Source organism: Galeopterus variegatus, unplaced genomic scaffold (genome assembly GCF_000696425.1).
Source record: "Galeopterus variegatus unplaced genomic scaffold, G_variegatus-3.0.2 Scaffold7979, whole genome shotgun sequence".
NCBI lineage: Eukaryota > Metazoa > Chordata > Mammalia > Dermoptera > Cynocephalidae > Galeopterus > Galeopterus variegatus.
In genome coordinates, this window is record NW_007734090.1 from 1,994 (window position 1) to 12,210 (window position 10,217).

The 10,217-nt window shown below is 39.6% G+C and overlaps 1 non-coding gene across 1 annotated transcript; it reads left to right on the forward strand.

Annotated features, from left to right (window-relative positions):
• Positions 1-9,853: 9,853 nt before the first annotated feature.
• On the forward strand, positions 9,854-9,927 carry TRNAI-GAU. The gene has a single exon. It is a non-coding gene; the product is annotated as a tRNA-Ile (tRNA).
• The last annotated feature ends 290 nt before the right edge of the window (positions 9,928-10,217 follow it).

A 10,217-nucleotide genomic window follows, 5' to 3' on the forward strand; every position in this document is an offset into this window, starting at 1 on the left:
AGAAAAAAATCAAAACGCTAATAACAACATAATCATTTAATCAGATGTTTATCAAAAATATAAGAATTATCAAGTGCATGGACAGTTCCTGAATACTGTACTGTCTTTAGCAGGACTTCCAAGGTTTGCTAGACTGTATGCTCTGACTGCACTGACAGTGCCAGGAACAAATTTGTTCCTCAATAAATATTTGTTCTGTGAGTGAAATTCACCTGATGTAACCCTTTTCTTTATAGAAAGGTTTTTTTTTTTTTTTTAGTTTACATTAAAAATTGTTTAACAAATCTGATTTAATTTTTGTAAGGAATGTGTTAGTAAAGAAAGAAGTAACTATTTAATAGAAACTCTTGTGGTGGGTTTACTCTACTTTTCTTCTATCCTTTAAGTAGAAGCATAATTCATTTTGAGATGATAATCTGTTTTGCACCATCCACTTTTGCTTCTGGGTGTCATGACTGACACTGGCCTACCACCTTTCCCTTAAACTACAGGCAAGGTTAGAAGGAATGCTGCTGAAAATCTGTTTGTAATGCTTTTGTCATGAACATGAAAAAACCTAGAAATAGAAAAGAAGGCATGTGGAAGGAAGCACAAACAGCAGCCCAGAGGTGAGATTAAGGAACGTAGAGGATATATAAGGTTGATTCAAAGAGGTAAAAGGCAAAAAGAACCAGAAAAGCCTCAAACTTCACTTCTTAGAGCAAAGGGAAGATTTGTTTCTGGTTGACTGAGGGGATTATATCACTGCAGCCCTCCACCCTGTGACTGCTAGAAGGCTCACAAGTCTTAGTCTGAGTAGGTGGGAGAGAGTTCCTGTCTTCAGTTTGGTAAAGCATGATATGGTATGTTCTGTCAAATTGACCAGGGCAGTGTGGAAGACTCTGTGTGTGTGTGTGTGTGTGTGTGTGTGTGTGTGTGTGAGAGAGAGAGAGAGAGGGAGAGAGAGAGGAGAGGGGGAGAGAGAGAGAGAGACCTATTTGCGTAAGCATTAAAGAAAAAAATTTAAAAGGGTCAGGTACCTGCAATTTTACCACCTTATGTGAATTATTTTCATTCAGGTCATGGTGTCTGTCAGTGATGTAGAACTGAAAGGAGACAGTCCTGTGTGTGCTACACATGCCTCATAGTGCACACATAAAGATTATATGCCACATGGAAGAACTTGGGTAAATGTATTCCGAGCTGCAGATTTTTTTTTTTAGCTGAGATGAAATTGATATGACATAAAATTAACCATTTTAAAGTGTATGCATTTCAGTGGTATTTAGTGCATTCAGTATTGTGCAACAACTACCTATCAGGTTCTAAAACTTTCATCACCCCCAATGAAAACTCCATACGTATTAAGCAATTACTCCCCATGCCCACTTCCTCCCAGCCCCTGACAACCACCAGTGTACTTTCTGTCTCTGTGGGTTTGGATATTTTATATAACTGTGTCCAGCTTCTTTCACTTGACATAATCTTTTTGAGGTGTAGCATATGTCAATACTTCATTCCTTTTTTATGGCTGAATACTACTAGTCTGTTGTATGGATGTGCTATAGTTTGTCTATCCATAATCTGTTGGTGGGTTGTTTCCATCTTTTGGCTATTATAAATAATGCTGCTATAAACACTCATGTACAAGTCTGTGTGGACATATGTTTTCATTTCTCTTTGGTATACCTAGGAGTGGAATTGCTAGGTTATATGGTAACTCTATTTTTAACCTTTTGAGGAACCACCAAACTGTTTTCCAGTGGTTGCACCATTTTACATTCCGATCAGCACTGTACAAGGGTTATAGTTTCTTCACATCCTTGCTCAACACTTGTTACTGTCTGTCTTTTTATTCTAGCCAACCTAGTAGATGGGAAGTTGTATTTCATTGTGATTTTGATATGTTTCCCTAATTACTAATGATGTTGAGAATCTTTGCATGTGCTTGTTGGCCTTTTTGTATGTCTTTTCTGTAGAATTGTCCATGTAAGGCCTTTGCCCTTTTTGAATTGGGTGGTCTGTTTTTTTTTGTTAAGAGTGCATTATATTCTGGACACTACAACCTTATCAGATCATATGATTTGTGAATGTTCTCCTATTTTATAAGTTGTCTTTCCACTTTCTTGATAATTTCCTTTGAAGTACAAAAGTTTTTATTGTTATGAGTTCCATTTTATCTATTTTTAAAATTTTGTTTCTTGTGGTTTTGGTATCACATAAGAATCCATTGTCAAATCCCAGGTCATGAACATTTATTCCTATATTTCCTTCTAGGAGTTTCATAGTTTTGGCTCTTACATTTAGATTGTTAGTCCATTTTGAGTTAATTTTTTTATATGGTGTGAGGTAGGGGACCAACTATTTTTTTGCATGTAGATGTCTCAGCACCATTTGTTAAAGAGACTGTTTTCCCCCACCAAATTCTTGGCACTCTTGTCAAAAGTCAATTGGCCATAGATGTATGACTTTATTTCTGTACTCTCAGTTCTATTCCCTTGATTTATATGTCTACCCTATGCCTAATACCACACTGTTTTGATCATTGTAGCTTGTAGTAAGTTTTAAAATCAGGAAATGTGGGTCCTCAAACTTTGTTCTTCTTTTTCATTATTGTTTTGGCTATTTAGGACCTCTTGCAATTTCATTTGAATTTGAGGATTACCTCTTCCTTTTCTGCAACAAAAGCCACTGGAATTTTAATTTAACTTTGATAGGAATTGCAATGAATCTGTAGATTGTTTTGGGGAATTTTGCAATTTTAAAAATCTTAAGTCTTTCAGTCCATGAACACGGATGCCTTTCTATTTATTTGTCATCTTTAATTCCTGCTGCAGAATTTTAAAAAGCATCCTAGAGTTCTACTTACAGATGCATTTGACATTATAAAGGCATTGTCTAGGTGCCATAGGTGTCAGGGACTACAGATTGAGGTCAGTAGTGTAACCTTTCAGTAGTCTGTGTTAACTCCCACCTCTGGGGGGGTATGTGTACATATGTGTTTATGTTCAACAAAGTCAGCAAGGCACAGTCATGACAGCCGGCTTTACTCTACAAAGTGACACATAGAGCACTGCTTTTCTAGGTAAAGTTGTTAACAGGCTTATTGAGGTAGAAAGAACCTTAGAGATCTTGTGGTCTGACTTCTGGATTGGTGAAGAAACTCAGACCCAGAGGACAGAGCTAGCCACAGACCAGGAATAGAATCCAAGCCAGACATCTGGTATGGTAACCTTCCATCAGGTTTGTGTTTTTGTTTTGTTTTGTTAATATTTCATTCTATGAGATCAACAGCAGGAAGACATTCTACGCAGAAGATTAGCCAAAGTTTACTCATTTAAGCAATTCCCAAGAATCTTGTTTTAGAAAAAAGACATGTTGGAAGGTTAAAATGGTCGCTTGAAAGCATTGCTGAGTGACCTTAAAGAAAGCCTCAGTATGAGAGAGACCACTGTTCCACCTGGGCTTCAGCTCTGATAGGAAGGGAGAAATGGGCCCAGTCAGCTTAGAGCTGCTGCTCTTTCTCCATGGCTTGGCACCTCCCGCTCTGCTGTAATGAATACTCAGGAGAAGAGCCTCTGACTTCAGACAACACAATTGGGAAGGAGGAAATGATCCAGAATCCAACATTGCCTGTGACTCTTCATATTTCTTTTTGCACTGTGGTTATAACAACTTGAGAAATTCTTTGGCTACAGCTGAGGGGGCACTAAACCGAATTGCTGGCCATCTGTTGTTTTTGGCAGCATCCTTCACCTCCCTGAGGGGTGCCGATGGTTAAAAGTGTTTGTTTCAATTATGGGACAGACAGTAGATGGAGATAGAGAGCTCCTTTTTTGTTGACTTTGGAGTAAACTCTCCCACTTCCCCATGATGATCAAAGTTGGTATCTTTTTGTCCATTGCTGTAAGGGCCAATGGGAGCAGGTAATCTAATTCTTGTTTTAGATGAGAAAAAAAGCTCAGGGTTTAGATGAGCAGTTTGAGGTCACAGAGGAAGTCAGTGAGGACCAATGATTGCTTTTTGTCCATTGCTGTAAGGGCCAATGGGAGCAGGTAATCTAATTCTTGTTTTAGATGAGAAAACAAGCTCAGGGTTTAGATGAGCAGTTTGAGGTCACAGAGGAAGTCAGTGAGGACCAATGATTGCCAGCCTCCTGAGTCCAGTGATCACCCACTGTGTTCCTCTGGGAGCTGAGAGGCCCTGCCTATTGCTGGCTGCACGTGCCCACCAGTTGTCCACACTCACCGCTCTCCCTTTCTTCTGCAGCATGCAGCTCTCTCCTCCCTAGACTAGCAGTGTGGTCAGCACATGGGCTGTGAGAACCGTTGTTGAATCAGGTCAGTCTGCTTACACCTGTCAAGTGGGGCTTATACTGAGATCCTTTCCCACATAGCAGGCCATGGCTTGCTTGCTGTTTTTTCATCCTTGTTTTGATATGGGAACCTTTATTTCCCTCCAGGTTTCCCTATAATTCTCATATGTGAGAGCTTTTCTTGAAGTGAGGAGTTCTGTGAGTGATTTGGAGTTTAGAGGCTATCTGTTGGGTCCTTGGATTCCTTCCATTTCAGTTGCTGCTGACCCTTATAGCTCAGGCCAGATTTACAGCTGGAGCTTGTATCTATCAAGGTGTGCGTGTGTGTGTTTGTGTTTTCTTTATCACAATGTGAAACAATATTTCTTTTCACTCCAGGAAAAAAATGCCACATTATAATGTATTTCACATCCTTGCTGTCCTAAGAGCATGGTTTACCAAGCAATTGAGACTTCACATTGAAAAAGTGACATGGTTTCAAAGCTCTCCCAGCATGAATTACATACTTTTAGCAATAACTTTGTTTTCATATTTGTAGCCTGACTTTCATATTTGTTTGTTTGTTTTGTAGCCCAACTTTTGTTAGCAGTGTTAACCCCTGCTTTTTGGAACAACTCCACTGAGTTTTAGCATGTGTCTGTAGCACTAATTTTTCAAATTTATAAAATACATGTACATGCTAAGACATGGGCCCCTTGTCATTTTTTGCCTGGCAGAAATTCTTATTCAGCGAATACTCAGTTCTTTATTTCTGATTATAAAAGTAATACAACAGAGGAAGCTTAGCGTAAAATAGGTATAAAGAAAAAAATCATGATCCCATTACCCAGACATAACTTTTTTTTTTTTTTTTTATAAGATGACCAGTAAGGGGATCTCAACCCTTGGCTTGGTGTTGTCAACACCACGCTCAGCCAGTGAGCAAACCGGCCATCCCTATATGGGATCCGAACCCATGGCCTTGGTGTTATCAGCACCGCACTCTACCGAGTGAGCCACGGGCCGGCCCACACATAACTATTTTTTAATATTGTTATATGTCCTTTATTTTTTTCTCCTAATTTAAAGTTAAGATTGATGATAATGTGTAGACAGTTTTCTGTCATGCTTTTTCCTTAATGTGATTATTTTCTCTTATTAATGAAAACTTTATAAACATTCCAGTTGCTTAAATACTTGTGGTTGGATAGTCAGTGACTATTTTTATTGAGCATTTATGTTTCTCTCTCTCTCTCTTTTTTTTTTTAACTTTAGGATAATTTTTCAGTATTGGGATTATTTACTTCCTGTAGATTTCTAGAAGTGGTTGTGTGTATATGTGCAGATGTCTGCTTAACTTTACTTAAGGTCATATACATTTCAAGGTCTTTGCCACCAGTATGCATTTCTGCCATAGGAGTTCTTGCTCTTTTTCGAAGCATTTTAGACAGCCTAGGACTTCAATGAGCTTTTATATAAAACTCTTCACAAATTAAGGAATTAGTCTTTGTTTTATGAAGGAGTAAACATTGATAGTTTAATTAGACAAATGGGCCTCTCTTCTGGCTTTTAAATGATCTTGTTTACACTTGAAACAGCTGTGGAAAAATAGCAGATACTTCGCAGATACTTTTTATTATAACATTGACTTGAGTGAGCATAATTTTGAGAGCAGGATTCGTATTACAGAAATTTGAGCTGTAGTGTCTATTTGACCCAGTGGGTACATGTTGTTTTGAGTAAAGATCTATTTTAGTCTTTATGAATGTTCCTACTATTATTAAGGTGGGCTTTCTACTCCCACTTCAAGTTGGAATTTTGAAGAAAGTAAAATTGTATTGTGGCATACTTTGCAATCTTGGAATTTATATCTCTGACTTTGTTTTTCTCTAAAATGTCAGGCCTGAGATAAGATCAGAAAGTCTTTTTCTGTGAATAAGGCAAAAATGTTCTGATTATAATCAGGAGTCAAAATGAAACCTTTGCAAATGCAATCCGTGAGCTCCCAAAGGTATGGCATGCTTCATGTGAAGATGGTATCAGCCGTCAGTATGGCTTTGTATGCCTCCTTACTGTTCTCTTCCTTCTCCGCTTTCTTTGTCTTTAAACATCTTTAGGAAGAAGTATGTGCAACTCTTTTTGCTTAATCCGGTCATTAGCTACTTTGAGAATTTAGAACACAAGAACTTTGCAAATTTCAACTCAAAAATTTTCCAGCAGCCTTTTGAGCATTCTTGGGGTTTGGAAAGTGGTTATAAATGGACACATCCTACTCTTTCCTTCATGATGTGTGATGCGATATATTAGGTGCTTTTCTTAGTCCTTTTCTTTTCTTTTTTTTTTTTTTTTTTCTCCTTTTTGTCTTTTTTTTTCGTGTCCGGCAATGGATCGCAACCCTCAGTGTCGCGCCCGTACCGGACCGGGACCGGCAACGGGATCGCAACCCTTGGTGTTGCACCCACACCTCGCTAAGCCAGTGAGCGGGAACCGGTCCGTATGTGGGATCCAAACCCTCGATGGGAGTGCCGCCGCACTCCCAAGCGGCGTACTGTAGCAGTGCGCCACCGGGCCGGCCCCTTAGTCCTTTTCTTTTACTCACAGTGTTTCTATTCTGTGGGGCATAGACTTAACAGTCTTACCCTTTAGAACAATCTTACCTAGGGCAGCAGGTTCTAAAGCCCTGACTAACCTGAAGTTGTTAGTTTCTGCCTTTCCTTGTCACAGAGGACCTTTAGGGCCAATTTATTCTCCTGTCTGCAGAAGAAGCCTCCAGTAAACTTGGCTGAGGGTGTCCCTCTTGGTGTGTAGCGTGCTTTGCCTCTCCCAGTTTTGTCATTTTTTAAAAATGACAATATTTTAAAAAAATTACATTTGCAAGAGCACGTCTTCCATGCCATTATCCCTTTATAACTACAACCATATCCTGTTTCCCTGGCTACCTCCGCTTCTTACCCCAATTGCAGCATAGCATGCATATCTACATTCCACTGAAGTGGCTATCGTCAGAATCCCCTCACCTTTGGCCTAGTCTCAAAAGCCAAAAGATATTTCTTCATCTCTGTCTCTTGTCTCCCTTTCTCCTTTTGGCCCTCTCTGTAGCATTTAATACTGTTTATTACCCCTTATGCATTTTCCTTCTCTGATTTCTGTGTACCACCCTCTGCTGGTTCTAATCTACTTTTTTGTCCTTCAGTAAGCTTTTCTAAATCCCCGCTTTGTAAATTTTGGCATTCCTTTAGACTTTTTCTCATTTTGGACCTTTTCCTTGTGTGATTTATACTTAAATTGACTTCATTTACCACCTGTACACAGATAGCTTAAATCTAGATCTTTATTCCAGACTCTTCCTTGTACTTCAGACCCATGTACCTTATTTCCAGACACCCCAAACAGTATGGCTGAGACAGACCATCTTCTTTCTCACCTTTCCTTTTCTTGTCTTTCCCTGGTTTGGAGAGTATCATTGCCATTCATTGAAATCAGACACAGACCTCATCCAGTGTTTCTCTCTGGTTTTTCCCACCTCCCTAATTGGTCACTTGGACCTTCCCTTGTCTCAATCTCTCTGTCCGTTCCTCTGCCACACCTCTGCAGGTTGACCTCCCATCCCCTGCCTTCCACAGCTGAGTAGTCACCAAGCCATGGTGATTTTTGTCCCTCGATTTTTCTTGGATCTGTCCCCCTTTTCTCCGTCTCTGTCTCCACTTCACCACCTTAGTCCAAACCGTTATTCCAGGTCTCCCCTGGACCCCTGCAGTAGCTCATTACTGATCCATCTGCATTTGCTTTTATGCCCTGTAATCCATTCTTCACATTGCAGCTCTGTGATGTTTTCAAAATGCACCTCTGAGCATGTCATTCCCCTGTTTAAACATATAAATGGCTTCTCATTGCTCTTAGAATATGGGCCCAAATCCTTGCCTGTCCCCCCCGCCCCCCGCCATGGTTTGGCCCCTGCTGACCTCATCAGCCTTGTCTCCTCCTGTGTTCCATGGCATTTTGTCCATGCTGGCCTTCTTTTGCCTCAGGCTTTACGTATCCTGCTCCCTTTGCCTGCCTAGAACACTCTTCTCCCATTCACTTTTTCCACCAGTTACTCTTACCTAGATCATTCCTGTTCATCGTTGTCTCAAGTTAAACACTATTTCCTCAGGGAAGTTTTGCATCAGACCTCCACCTCTTTAAAGCCAAGTTGTCTCCCTCCCCCCTCCTGCACCAATATACTGTCTCAGCTCCCTGTCTTTTTCCTTCAGAGCGCCACATAGTTTGTCATTTCGTTTGTGGATTATTTGATTATTTCCCTGACCTGACCATAAAGTCCTGTCTGTGTTGTCACTCTTGCGTGTCCAGCCATTTTTTCTAATGCTTGGCCCAGCTTGCTGATCTTGGGGTGGCAGGTATGGTTGCAACTCGGTTCATATCTAGGCAAGGTCAGAGTCTGTCTTTAATGGGGACTTCCTCCACATTGAAGATGTTCCCATGAGATCTAGGCTTACTCTGTGGACAAATTCCTTCCTCTCTCCGGGCCTGTAGACTGATGGATTTGGACTATGGTGCCACCTAGATAAAAAATTCTGACCTTTTTTTTTTTTTTCCAGTCTTGGAGGTAGACCTTTAAAGAAAAAGAGGTGCCCCTGGTCAAAGGCCCTTTTGTTTTCTCAAGGCAGCTTCTAGTAAATGTGCTCAATTTTAAGAATGTACTCAAATGGTTTGTGAGAACAAGGATTTTGTATTCTATTAATAATTCTTTTTCTTCAATTTCTGCATGTTTTTTCTTAACATATAAATCAAGAAAATATAAAATAATAAAACCATGCTTATAAAATAATAGAACCATGGGAAGGGGGATTGTCTCTCCCCCCACCCCCTCCAACCCCTGTCCCCAGGTCTGTTAATTCACATTGAACAGTTTAGCAACAAGTGCCTGGTCTCATCCAAGCCACACATCCACCCCACAGTATAAGCATTGTTTCCATTCTCATCTTATATATAAGGGAGCCCAGTGAGGTGAAGTCACATGTCACAACACAGGCAAATAGGAGTAGGATTTGAACTTGGATTTTCCACCTTGGAGTTTTTTCTATTCTGCCACAGCCATGGCCACCTCCCTCTAGTGGGAGGGATGTGATATACCCTTAGTCTTTTGGAGTAACTAGGAAACATTTTCTTCTTTTTTTGTTTGCTAATGGGAAGGAATTGAATTTTTTCTTTTTATTGCTTATAGAGAGAACTGTATCCACATGCAGTGGAGTAACCTGTAGACCACCTTGCCCTAGGCAGACCTATTAGCACTTAAAATTATAATAAACATGGTTTAAAATGATTTTGTGTGAAAACTATCTTTTAATTTGTTACCCTTTGCTTCTCAGCTGCCACCGGGAACGCTTGACTCTACAAATATTTGACTTAAAAGGAGAAACAGTTGTATGGTCTATACCTTTGATGCTTGTCTGCATGTCAGTAACCTGGTTTTCCATTAAAATGGGCACTAAAGAAGCCAGTTTGTTGGGTCTTTGTTACTTGCATAAAGCTTACATTTTTGACGATTAGCCTTTTCTTTTAAAAAAATAAACTAGGACTGGCCAGTTAGCTCAGTTGGTTAGAGTGTGGTGCTGATAACATCAAGGTCCAAGGTTTGATCCCTGTACTGGCCAGCACCTCCCCCCACAAAGGTAAATAAATAAAATTTAAAAACTAAACTAAATATAAATAGTTCATCTTTTACCATAGTATTTTGGTTTTGTCCAGTTTTATGTAATGAGGGACCCCATTGCATAAATGTAAGCATTTTTGAAGGACCCAGGTTTACTTTTTAATAAATATCTTAAAGCATTTTATGGACATCTGTTAAATTGTAAGTATTTAGATTTATGATTGTATTAAGGTTTGAAAAATTTTCCAGTCCTAAAATTGATTTTGTAGTTTCATTTCTCTTAGATTAGTT